The 13,929-nt window shown below is 37.9% G+C and overlaps 1 long non-coding RNA gene across 1 annotated transcript; it reads left to right on the top strand.

The window, feature by feature from the left end:
- The first annotated feature begins 8,786 nt into the window (after window positions 1–8,786).
- Window positions 8,787–9,658, top strand: LOC145935641 (uncharacterized). The gene is made up of 3 exons (XR_014425251.1): window positions 8,787–8,928; window positions 9,042–9,252; window positions 9,459–9,658. It is a non-coding gene; the product is annotated as an uncharacterized LOC145935641 (long non-coding RNA).
- The last annotated feature ends 4,271 nt before the right edge of the window (window positions 9,659–13,929 follow it).

The following is a 13,929-nucleotide window of genomic DNA, read 5'->3' as shown; positions in this document are numbered from 1 at the left end:
ACACCTCCCAACAATCTCATAAAATATTCCTTCCATTCCTTCTCCTCTATCTCCTCATTTATTCCCTTCCACCTTTTCCTTTCCCTGTTCACTATTCTCCACACCTCCCCTTCTGTCTTTGCTTCTTTCGCTTCCTTTATCCATTCTTCATTTTCCTCTTCCTTTTTCCTTCTACATATCAGTTTATATTCCGCTCTTTCTTTCCTATACCTCTCCCCCCCTCCTATCCTTCTCCAATCCCTTAGAACTTTCCTCACCTCCTTCCTTTTCCCCTCACACTCTTCATCCCACCAGCCTCTCCTTTTCCTCCCTCCACTTTCCTTTACCCCTTCCTTTAGCTCTTCGTCAATTCTCCCCACCTTTATCTTTATCTCCTCATTTATCTCTTTATCCTCCCTATCATCCCATTCTATCATGTCCCTAATCCTCTCTCCTCCCCTTCTTGTCCATCTTCCCCCTCTCTCTTCCTCCCTTCTCCGTTCTCCCCTCACCGTCCTTTCCCCTTTCTTCTCTATCTTCACTATTAGCGGATGGTGGTCTGACTCCACGCTATCTCCTACTTCCATCCTTACCACTCTATCTCTCATTTTCTCTTCCCCTATCACATAATCGATCACCGATTCTCCTCTCCCCCCCGTATAAGTAAACTCTCCTTCCTCATCCCCCTTTGTGTTTCCATTTAGTATCCCCCAACCTACTTTCTCTAACTCTTCTATTAATTTCCTTCCCTCCGCGTTCCTCTTTTTATCCTTCGACTTTCTTTCATCCTCCTCCCCTTCACCGCCCTCTTTTCTTCCCCCTAAGCTACCTGTCCTCGCGTTGAAATCCCCCCCTATCATTGTCCATCTGTCTCCCCTCTGCTCTTCAAACCATTCCCTCATTGTTTCCAACTTTTTCTCCATGTCTCTGTTCACATATACTCCAATTATCCTCCATCTTTCCTCCCCCATCTCTACTTCTACTGCCATCATCCCTTCTTCCTTCTCCTCTACCCCAATTATCTTTGTTACCCCCTTCTCCTTCCTTATCCCAATAATTATTCCTCCCATCGGTCTCCCTTTTCTATTCCTTCTTTTCGCCCACTGCTTCTCCCATCTATATCCTCTCGGCATCCTACTTTTTACCCCTTCCCAACTCTTCCTGTCTACCCATATTTCAATCATCACCACCACTTCTTATTTTTCCACTTCTCCCCTAAATTGCTTCCCCTTATTCTTTATCCCTGCCACATTCCAAAATCCTATCTTCCATCCACCTCCCTCTCCTTCTTCCTTCCACTTTCCCTTCCCTCCACCTCCCTCTCCTTCTCTTCTCTCCTTTGCTCCTTCCTCCCCTCTTATTCCTTTCCTCTCCTCTCTACATTTCCTTATTCCTTTTCTCTCTTCCGGTCCCCTTCTTCCCCCTTCTCTTCACTCCCCTCTCTTATCTCTCCCTTCCAGTTCCTAAGCCTACCTTCCCCTTCGTCCCATCTCCACCAACATTCATTTATTCTAATTTTCCCATATCCTGTCCACACTTTATTCCCCTTCTTCCTTTCCTCGTCTACAATCTCCCCCAGCTTCCATTTTATTTTCCTCTCCTCCCACGTTAAATCGTCCTCAATCCTTACCGCCTTCCCTCTTAATCCTTTCTTCCTCTCCATTACCTGTCTCTTTTGCTCTCTACTTCCTAACCTTACCACCACCGTTTCCGTTTCCCCCCTTTCCTTTCCTCCCACCTTTCTAGTCCACTCTATCTCAGCTTTCACTCTAATCTCCTCTAACACTTTTTTCACCTTTTCCCTCGTCTCCCCCGTTCCCCCTTCTAATCTACGAATAACAATATTATTCCTCCTTTCCTCCCTCTCCTTCATTTCCATCTTCCTATCCCATCCTATCATCTTAGCTACCATTGTCTCCTCCAATCCCCTACCCCCCTCCATCCCCCTTTCTCTCATTACTCCTCCTCCCCCTTCCACCCCCTTTCCTTTTTCATTTTCCATCTCCGTTACCCTCTTTTCTAAGTTTTGAATCCTTTTTCCCATCTCCTCTTTTTCCTTTTTCCATTCTTTTTCCCTTTGCCATATTTCCAGTCTCAACTTCCCTATCTCCTCACTGATCTTCTCACTAATCTTATTCGTTATTCTTTCTTCCATTCCTCTAATCAGGTTGCCTATATCTTCTTTCCCCTCCTCCTGTAATTTCTCCGTTTTTTTGTATCTCCTCAATTCCCCCTCTTCTCTATCCTTTCCTTCCTCTCCTAACACATCCCTTTTCCTTTTGAAAAAATCCTCCATGCACCCCGTGCTCCCCGTACTCCCTCTCCTTTCCTTCCCTAACTCCTCTATCCTCCTTGGCCTCCCCACCTTTTTCTTTCCTGCCTCCACCGCCTCTCCCCCGTCTCCTACCTTCACCAACTCGAAATATATTGACAATATAATATATATTGAATATAAATTATATATAGATCAAGTTTTAGATTACATATTTAAAAACAGATGCTATATTTTATTATTAAACATGCATATTATATTTCCAATTATTTTATGTAGATTTTTAAAACATAAAACATTTATGCAATATTTCAAATTGTGTTTTATATATAAATTCGAAACATATTTTACACGTATATTTGATACAATTCATAAATATTACAATCGAAACATTTCATAATTGCTCGTATCGCGAACATTTCGAATGTGATATCACAATTGATATGTATCTTAAATATTTCAAAATTATGTTTCGCAAATGTATACAATATGATAGTAAAATAAATGTGTCAAAATTAACATATCATAATCGTAACTTTGAAATATGTAGGATGTGTATTAACTGTGATATTACTTTTGAAATATTTATAATATTGGTAATTATGAAATGTTTTAATAGTAATGTTTATGAATTATGTCATAAACATACAAGTAGAATGTGTCATTTGAAATCCGAGTTGAAATCTATATGAAACAATTTGAAATATTACATGCACGTTTCATGTCTAATGGGTCAATATTAGATTTATTTTGCATTTTAATTTATGTTTAATATTTTAAATTGTCTTTCTTAAAAATTGTTAAAAAAAGCTTACTATTTAAGTAAATCTGTCTGAACGCACAGCAATTATTTGTCAAATATTTAAAGTGAGTTTCTCGCGAGTGCTTTACGTCGGCACAGTTAGTACCGTCATTGTACCGCGAGATGGCTCTGCGGCGAACAGTCTGTGGAGGAACTCGCGAGAAATCACTAGACTTTTATATAATTATAAATATTTAATAAATTGTAACGATTAATACAATGTTTAGTAGAGAACGAAAGAATACAAATATATATATATATATATATATTGCGACGTCTTTTTCTCCCGACTCGATTAAAAGCCGGAAGAACGGAGCTTGACCGTCGTCAAAACACAGGGGTTTTAATGTTTCACGCGGCGGAACTAAGCTCGGGGTCGTCCCGCGCGTGCCGCAGCAGAACGCCAGCCGTGCTATTCGCGAGAGACTAGTTTTGGGCGCCAGACGCGGTCTTTCACGCGTCAAACCACAAATCGCGAACCCAACGCAAAGTTTGGCCGGGAATCCCGCTACGGGCTAACTAGCTCGCCTAACGGCAGAGGGGCAGAGTGGGGTTGCCGAAATTGTTCTAACGGAAGGAACTTACCCTCTTTTCGCGATGTGATGAACACAAAAATGACGACACAGACATTTAAGTTGACAGTACTAAAGAAAAGCAGTACTCGATTTAGTTAAGCAAAGCAAAATAATGAAGTTTATTATAAACCAATGCAATAGAAATAAATATAAAAGAAAAACATAATAGCGGATGATAATCAGAGAATAAATTTAATATAACAAAAGATAATAAGTAAAAGTTGAAGATAACAAAATATAACTGGAACCGATATTAATAATGAAGTATAATGGAAAACTATGAAAGTAATAAAGAAATGACTATAAAGACGGAAGATAATATACAAGACACAGTAAATCCAAAAATCTATACAAAAGAAAATATTTCGACGATTGAACACAGAGTTATATCCGCGACAAGCTTAAGCCCGAGATACGCGCATCGATAGCATAGAAGAATACGAAAGAATGACCACGACCATACAAATAGACATTATCGAACTGACTTAGATCGCGAACAATCGGAAATTCAGATCGGCGACGAGACTGGAGAGTGATACAATATCTGAATTAATCTATTTTTCGCGATCCGACGGGCGAAATTCACCGGTGAATCGAGGGTGCCGGAATCTTTTCCGCGCTCTGTCTCTCTCACTCACGCGCTCGACTACGCTCGCTCTCTCGCTCGTAATCTCTCTCACACACGCGCGTTCTCTCTCACTCGCGCGCTCGACTGCGCTCGCTCTCTCGCTCGTAATCTCTCTCCAACGCGTTCGCCGGTGGTCGCGAACTGCGTTATCACTCTCTTTATGTCGAATTCCTCCGCGATGAGATTAACACAAGGTGACGTCCGGACACAGCCGGATAACGCATACAACAACGAGACCCGACAAACATACGCACTAACAGAAGTAATATTAGAGAAAGACGCGACAACCGTGTAATATGAGACGCGGCATATATGATCGAATCCCAGAGAGACGAAGATTTCGCGTTAATATTATCCACTTGCCCGAAGGTGCGAAAGTACTCGCCGCTTGACGTCGATCGCTCTTACACCAAATAGTTTCCCGAATAAGGCAGAGCCCACGCGACAAAACTTCACTAAATAAGACAATCGCGTCAGAACGGACGAGACTCGGATTAACACCGTGACAGACGTGATAGTTATTTGATACGCTTACGAAAGGGTAGCCTCACCGGTACGTCTCCCTTCGACTTGATCCCTCTTGAGCTCGTCTTTATCGCCAGAATATCTCGGGTCGTCACCCGTCTCGCCAAGTTGAGCGGTCGCACCAATCTGCCGGATCTATCGGCCCGAAAATCGACAGCTGGATCAATGCTGCGCACGCGGGGTGCGTACGCGATAACCAATTACGGCGCCGTGCCGTCTACCGTCGTCGCGCGAGATTAGCAAGGCCGTACGGGGGTTCACAGCACCCCTTGTGATGGTGACAAAATATATTTATTCGCGCGGTATTTGCGTGGGGTTTCGAGGCCCTCGCGACCTCGCGCCGCGGGCCTCCCCGCGGTGGCCTTGTGTCCAGTATCCGACGGAGCGGTAACCCGCGGGAGGAAAGTTATCTTCCCGGTCTGGGCCCTTCCGGCGCCTGTTGTCGGGCGCCTCACTGGATCTCCTGTCAGTAGATTGTCAAGGCCGAATTCCTACGTGACGCTCTGTATTTGCTTCCTTCTTTGTTGTTAGGAAGGGCAGTTCTTACGGTTCTCGGCGGTATGTTTATCTCGCTAATCTCTCCAACCGCGGCTGTCTCTTTCCAGCGACGACAACACCTCTCTCTCTCTTTCTCCAGCGACAATATTCTCTCTCGGTCAGGCTCCCAAAAATAAAGTAAAATACACGCGAATTAGTAACAATTGATACTGTGTTGCTCAGTCTCTCTGAGATTTTCGGTTTCGCTCTCTCTCTCTCTCGCTCTCTCGCGATTGGCGTGACCGCTTGGCTTTTTGCCCCGCGATTAGGCTGGGGCGGACGCGCGTCGTGACGACCACGTCACAATATGTATATATATATTATAAGGAATGAATAACGTTGTTATGGAAATACATCAATCAATAAATTAATAAACATAGTAACATGGTAACAATCTTCGTCGATAAAAAGGTACATAAATCGATGGTCGGTAAAAGGATCGCCACAGTACTCCCCTCCTAGCGACATCCTATGTTGCGAAAAGAACCTTCTTTTTCCGACCAGGGTAGGTTTTCAATGTTCCATGACCAGTGTTAGTAGGAAAAACAGGATTAGAAGTAGAACTAGGAATAACTGGATCAGAAGTTATCTCCTTAGGCAAAAATACAGGCTTAAGTCGTTCAGTAGAAACATTAACAAGTTTACCTGCAACATCAATAGTAAAAAGATTATCACTTATTCTATTTATAACACGAAAAGGACCAGTATAAGGTGGTTGAAGAGATTTTTTAACAGCATCTTCTCGAATCCAAACGTGAGTACAATCAAATAAATTTTTATGAAAGAAAGGTGTTTTCTTGTGATGATGTGAAGTCGGTTGAGACTTGATCTCTCTCATGTGAACTCTAGGTTTTTCAATAAAAATTTCTGGATCAACAGGAAGATCTTCTTCGATGAAAAATTCTCCTGAAATCCGCAAAGTAGTTCCATAGAACATTTCAGCTGGAGATGCTTGTAAATCTTCTTTAAAGCAGGTACGTAAACCAAGTAAGACCGTAGGTAAAACTTCAACCCAGTTCTTATTTGAATGACACATAATGGAACTTTTTAGAGTACGATGCCATCTTTCAAGAATTCCATTGGTCGCAGGATGATATGCAGAAGTCCTTACACGCTCACAACCAATAAGATTGGTGAGAGCTTTGAAGAGTGTTGCTTCAAATTGAGGACCTTGATCCGTTGTGACAATATTTGGAGCACCAAACCTTGCAATCCAGTGAGAGTAAAAAGCAGTAGTAACAGTATCTGCAGAAATTTCAACCAAAGAAATTGCTTCTGGCCAACGAGAAAAACGATCAATCATGGTGAGACAATATCTGAAATTTTGGCAAACAGGAAGAGGTCCAATCAAATCTAAATGAATATGTTGAAAGCGTTGATCTGGAATTGGAATCTTCTGAGGAAAGTTCTTTGTATGTCTATGAATCTTGGAACGCTGACAACATAAACAAGTTCTTGACCATTCCTTAATGTCTTTCTTCATAGATGGCCAAACAAATTTTTGTTGAACTAATTTGCAGGTTGAGCCACCACTGGGATAAGATAAGTCCATGTACCACGTCAAAGATCCTTCTTCGCAATACTTGAGGAATATAAGGGCGGATATTGACAGAAGAGCAATTACAAAAAATTGGAGAAGTTGAGCCTGTAAGAATAAGCTTCTGTAACTTGAGAGAAGAATTTATTAACAATGATTTAAGTTCTTCATCATCTCTTTGATGAGTTGCTAGTTCTTCAAGAGAAACAATAATTGGTAAAGAAACGGATTCAATTCTTGAAAGAGAATCAGCAACAACATTATCTTTTGCAAGCAATGTGTTTAATATCAGTGGAAAATTGAGCAATAAAATCCAACTGACGAATTTGACGAGGCGAAGCTTTATCCAATCTTTGTTTAAAAGCATAAACTAAAGGCTTATGATTGGTTTGAATAAGGATTTGACGTCCTTCAAGAAGGTATCTAAAGTGTTTGATTGCTAAATAAATACTTAAAAGTTCTCGATCATATGTGCTGTAATTGCGTTGTGAACTATCCAGTTTTTTAGAGAAAAATGCTATAGGTTTATTTATATTATCAATAATTTGTTCCAGAGACGCGCCAACTGCTATATCAGAAGCGTCACAAGTCAAAATGAGAGGAACTGTAGGAGCAGGGTGAGTTAAGGTTGTGATCCTTAAAAGCTCTTCCTTGCAAAACTTGAAAGCATCCTCAGCTTCTGGAGTCCAAACGACTAATCTCTTATCCTTCTTCTTGCTGTCCTTCAAATAATCAGTGAGTATCGCTTGACGTGTAGCCGCATTCTTCATACAACGACGATAAAAATTAATGATTCCTAGAAATCTTCTTAATTCATGAGTCGTCTTGGGTTTTTTATAATCAGTAATAGCTTTAATTTTCTCTGAAGTGGGCTTAATTCCTTCCTTGTTAACCAAATAGCCAAGAAAAGGAATTTCTTCTTTTCCAAATTGACATTTTGAAACATTAATTGTCATCCCAAATTGTTTCAGACGTGTAAAAACAGTATGCAGATGATCGATGTGCTCACTTTCATTAGAGGAGGCAATTAAAATGTCATCAAGATAACAAAAGCAAAAGTCCAAACCAGAAAGGATAGAGTTCATTAAACGTTGAAAGGTTTGAGCATTTCGAAGACCAAAAGGCATCACAAGGAACTCAAATAATCCAAATGAAATAATAACAGCAGTTTTCGGTATATCATCCTTGGCAACAGGAACTTGATAATAAGCTTTCACCAAATCAATCTTTGAAAATATATTCTTTTTATGTAATCCAGCAGTGAAATCTTGAATATGTGGAAGAGGATAACGGTCTGGTATAGTGACTGCATTCAACGCACGGTAGTCACCACAAAGGCGCCAAGAATTTGATCCATCCTTGGGAACCATGTGGATTGGAGCTGCCGAGGGACTATTTGATGGACGACAGATTCCTTGATCAATCATGGAATTAAACTCATCTCGTGCAAACTTCAATTTCTCAGGAGATAATCGGCGAGGTGTAGAAGCAATAGGAGGACCTTCAGTAAGAATAAAATGTTCAACCTGATGAATTTTATCATTTGAAATCGGAGCGAAACGTGTCAACTCAGGAAACTCTGTAAGTATTTTATGAGACGGTAAATCTGGAGAAGTTGTACAAACTGTTAAGTGATTAGCTTTTGACAATCTTCCTATGTGAGTTAATCCAGTAACAGTATCAATTAATCGTTTACGTTTCATATCAACTAATAATCCATAATGACTCAAAAAATCCGCTCCTAAAATAGGTCGTTGAATGCTTGCAACACAAAATCTCCATTTAAAATCTCTGCGTAAACCAAGATTTAATGCTAAGGTTTTTGATCCATAGGTATCAATCTTGGTACCGTTAGCAGCAAAAAGTTTCAAAGAAGTTGATTGAGCATTTTGAACTGACCTTCTTGGAATCAGGGAGACATCAGCACCTGTATCAATCAAAAAACTAAGGCCCGAAAATTTATCAGTAATGATGAGACGATTGCTGGATGAGCCGTTGACAGCCGCCTCTACCCTCAACGGAATGTTTAGTTTTTTTCCTTGTTATCTGTGAGGGATTTGGACATACTACAAGGTATTGTACATTTAACAGCTTTATCACCGAATTTCTTATTATAAAAACAAATTTTTTCTTCCTTCTTATCAAATTTCTTGAATTAGATCTAAATCTTCTTCTTCCAAATCTAGATTTTGACCTATCTCGGGAATGTCTGACCTCTAAAGCTGATATTCGACGCTCAAGATCAGTTAAATCACAAGACTTTGAATTACTGGAATCGACTGAAGGTGAAATAGTAGCAACTTGAAGTCCAGACTCACGATCTATAATCTTGTCAGCTAATTCCGCTAATTTGACCAGAGGGCTATCTTCAACAACAGCCAGAGTAGCTTGAACGCGGTAAGGAAGTCTTTGCAGCCAAATAGAGTGTAAAACATTATCAGAAATCGTTCCTCCAGCTAACTGTTTAAGTTCTCTAAGTAAATCAGATGGTTTCTTATCATTTAACTCAATACCGGCTAATAATTGACGGAGCCGTTTTTCGTCAGAATCAGTAAAACGTTGTATAAGGAGATTTTTTAAACTATCATATTTATCTCTTTCAGGTGGTCTTTCAATCAATTCAGCGACCATAACAAGAGCCTGCTCATCAAGATGTCTAATAACAGTACTATATTTTATTTCATCTGAACGGATTCGATATACAAGAAATTCGCTCTCAAGCTGAACAAACCAGAGCTTTGGTTGTTTATGCCAGAAGGTCGGAAGTTTAAGAAGACGAAATTCATTGGCATTAATCTCTCGAGACTCACCTGAATTAGACGACCCAAAATTGATATGTTGAAATGGTCTCTCCATATTAGTATTATAATTCCTCTGCTCTTCAGACATTGAAGTAGATGTTCCTGGAATTTCAGGTTGTTGAGAAGGTGGAGGTGATCTATCGATAGGCATCCTGCAAAACGATGATGATCTCTCGATGAAATAAATCCAAACAGCAAGATGATTCTTGAACACTGAATTAAATTTCCCGCACTTAAGCCGATCACGTCGGGGTCACCAATGTGGAGGAACTCGCGAGAAATCTATATACTAGACTTTTATATAATTATAAATATTTAATAAATTGTAACGATTATTACATAATACAATGTTTAGTAGAGAACGAAAGAATACAAATATATATATATATATATATATATATATATATATATATATATATATATATATATATATTATAAGGAATGAATAACGTTGTTATGGAAATACATCAATCAATAAATAAATGAACATAGTAACATGGTAACAATCTTCGTCGATAAAAAGGTACATAAATCGATGGTCGGTAAAAGGATCGCCACAAGTCTTTCCGTAGAAGAAAACAGTCGAAGAAAGTATATAAGGCGATGAAATTATTGACTCGATTCCTTGATGTTGAAGGCTTCACAAGACGAATATTCGTTTCATTTTTATTTTCGGTACATCTGAATTCATAATTTGTATATTCTCGTCAAAGAAAATTATTTTTTGAATATATGATCATGTTCTAAATATTAAAATTAAATTAATCTTTAAGCAATAGCTTTAGACAAACATATTTAGGGCATATTATGCTATTTATAATAAGCTTTACAGAGAAAACAGATTTAAGTTATTTTGTAACGCGTGAAAAGAAAAGAGCAATAATAATCGATATAGAAAATTGTTTCTAAAATTTAATCTACATGAAATTATCTTCTTGATGAATATTCTGATCGTCTAATTTTATTGCAATTCATTATCGTCTGCTATTTACTGAAATAAAATAAGTGTCAATTTAGCAATTTTTTAACATATATACTGCGATCGGCAATACAAGTCTGAAGCGTCGAATCTGCTTTTTTACCTATTATTACAGCCGTATTCTTTTGTTATATCAAAATATATCCTCTGTTTCTTGGTTAAAGTTTCATGGTTAAGATTGCAGTAATCTTTTAATCAGCAAATATGTCAATCAATGTTCAATTAATGTTTATTATTCTGAAAATATTGATGTAACATTCGAGATATTGGGTCAAGAGACAGGGTAGTGTTTCGCGCCAAGTTGTTGCGCTGCAACAGTATCGTGTATACGCGAGTCGGCTCGTTGTAACTGTCAGAAATTATCAGATTTCAATCATAGTTAAGTTGATTGAAATTTTAAGTTTAATTAATAATTTAATAATTATACAACGAAAATGTCTTCATTTTTGCTATTCATGTATCATGAACAGAGATATTTTGACGTAAAGTCCCAATGTGAAAATTTTTACTTAAGAAACGTCGACGTCGCACAGCCTAAACTGGTTTAAACGCCTGATTTTGTGACAAAAATCTTAGTAACGATAATCGGGTGAAAAGTGGCCTGAGCATATAGAGTCTTGGAACGATATGCGAAAGATCCCTGGTTCGAATCCAATTCGAATCAACACACCCCACATGCCTGCCGGAAAAATGTGAAGAAAGGGAGATACAGAGTTGGAAGAGAAAGAAAGGGAGGCAGGTTCAATTAGAGAGAGGAGAGGAAGAATGAGGCTAGAGAGAAAAAATGAGGCTAGAGACGGATGGAAGAGGAGGAAGGAGAAACAAAGGAAAGGGAGAAGGTGATGAAGAAGGAAGAAGGAGGAAAGGAGAAGGAAGAAGGAAGAAAAGGATGAGGCTTGAGGCGGACCGGGAAAGGACAAGGGAGAAACAGAAGAAGAGGGAAGAAGGAAGAAGGTAGAAAAGGAGAAAGAAGAAGGGAGAGAAAAGGAAGCATAGTATAGAGATGTTGTATAAAGAATTGTAAGATGTAATTTAATATGAGGTGTAAAGGTTCGAGAACGCTCCTCTCAGAAAAAGCGCCTTGTAAACCCTTCGGGGACGCAATAAACCGACTTTATCCTTTTATCCTTTTTAGTAACGATAATCGCATAAAATTTAAACGACATTTGTTATAGCTTGGAAAATTATTTACTAATATATAGAATTACTAACATATATATAAAAAAGGTAATTATATACAGAGGGTGGCATTTAAAGTGTTAAAGATAAGCAATTGTTAAAGATGACGACTTCGATTTTTTTTCTAATTAAATAACAATGGAAACAAATATTATTATTACTTTTTTAAACTTATACTTTTTAAAATTAAAATTAAAATTAAAATTAGATATATTTCTAAAAACAATATATTCAAAATTAACCAGTCGATAAATAGAATATTGAATTATAGGAAAAGAAGACAATTTTATTAAGAGAAAACCTGATATGTCAGATTTTAGTTTTAAAATATGAGATAAACTATCTACTCGTTAAAACACAAATAAATTTCTTTTTTAAAATACTACATACATATATATTATACATCATATTAAATATTTTATTTTAACTAGAAATATATATATGTGTATTTAAAATATAAAATTTTGTATATCCCTGTGTTACTTCCTGGACTCCACGATTCTTTTCTTTCGGAGAACGCAAGGCGATATTCGAAATATCGCAGATGCACAAATAAACTATGATCTGATAGGCGAGGAAAACATATGCCGAGATAGTTCAATAATAATAGTAAAGAATTGTTACGTCCTGTGGACTCCACGATTCTTTCCTCACGGAGAACGCAAGGCGATATTCGAAATATAAAAATGGTCTTGAAAAAATGTTTCGAACTATCAAATATTTTATCTACAATTTTAGTACCTATTCGAGAATGTAAGCAATCGTGAAGCAATAGTTTCAAATCTTTAAAGTGAATTGTGGAAGAATATTGAGTTGAAATTTGAGGGAAAATCGAATCGACGAAGCGAGCTCCCGATCTGCACCTTGAAAGGTGGTACTCATGGTGGAAAGATAAAAGGTGAAGTATTCCGGTGGATGCGCAGTCGTCCGAAAGTAGTGGGAAGTGATCCAATTAGATTTCACCCATTCGGCAAAATCATATGATTGATACTGCCATATGTATATTGCTGGCAATGTGCGTTAAATATTAAGTGTTGGAGTGTGATATTAAAGTGTTATTTTGGACATCAACATCATGCCGAATTGTTTCGTAAAAAATTGCAAAAATCGGACGTCTTATGTCTTCAATAAGAAAGTAATGTTTTATACATTTCCCCAAGATCCGGATTTGTGATCGAAATGGTTGGAAGCTTGTCAAAAAGATAAAGAATACAAGAATAAAAATGGTAATTAAATTATGTTTTTAACATACATCGCTCATAACCTAAATATTTTAATACAATAATTTTTATTGTAATTGTATCCAGAAAGAATATGCGAGATACATTTTAAGTCAAACTGCATCGAGGAACAAATACATATTAAAATACATATTAAAATATACACATATAAAATACATATTAAAATATACACTATAATTAAAATAATTATTATTTTAAAAAATAGTTTTTTTAACAAATTGTACTATCCATTATATAATTTAAAACTTTCATTCAATACAAAGGAAATATTGTAGACATAACCAAATCTGTTAAAATAAATCCATGTAAAAAGTTTCGTGATTTCAATTTTTTTTGTTTTAATATAATTGGATACTACGTATATTTGAATCTTGACATCAAGAGGCACGGTAGTGTTTTGCGGCAAGCCCACGCGCAAACAATAGCGAGACGCTCCTGGTGTCTATACGCGAATAGCCCAGTTGCGAGACTTTCATATTTTCGGTTTTCATATAATGGTTGGGCCGATCGAGTTTTTAATAGGCTTAATCGATAGCTTGCATTGGAATTATATAATAAAAGTATCTCTTATTTTCGTTCTGCATATAACATAAGCGGAAATATTACGATGCAAAGTTTGAAACAGAAAATTAATGAGTAAGAAACGTCTTGGTCGTCTTGGTCTCCTTAGTCGTCTCCCGACAAACGTACAGTTCTCGCGTCTGCCGCTTTGCAGTAATGGCGCTCGTAGTCGGATGCAAAATTCTAACAGTACTGTACATAGACGTATAATATTGTAACGGGCCGTTTTCCCGATACGGCCAGACGTCGCTCAGTCTGTATCGCAAGGTTCGGGAAAAGGCTTCGCAAAACACAAGACGGCGTTTAATACTTA

Source organism: Prenolepis imparis, unplaced genomic scaffold (assembly GCF_030444845.1).
Source record: "Prenolepis imparis isolate NDT839.2.m4 unplaced genomic scaffold, iyPreImpa1.0 SCAF_4, whole genome shotgun sequence".
Taxonomy (NCBI): Eukaryota; Metazoa; Arthropoda; class Insecta; order Hymenoptera; family Formicidae; genus Prenolepis; species Prenolepis imparis.
Note: the sequence above shows the minus strand (reverse complement) of the source record. Positions and strands in the feature narration are given on the sequence as shown.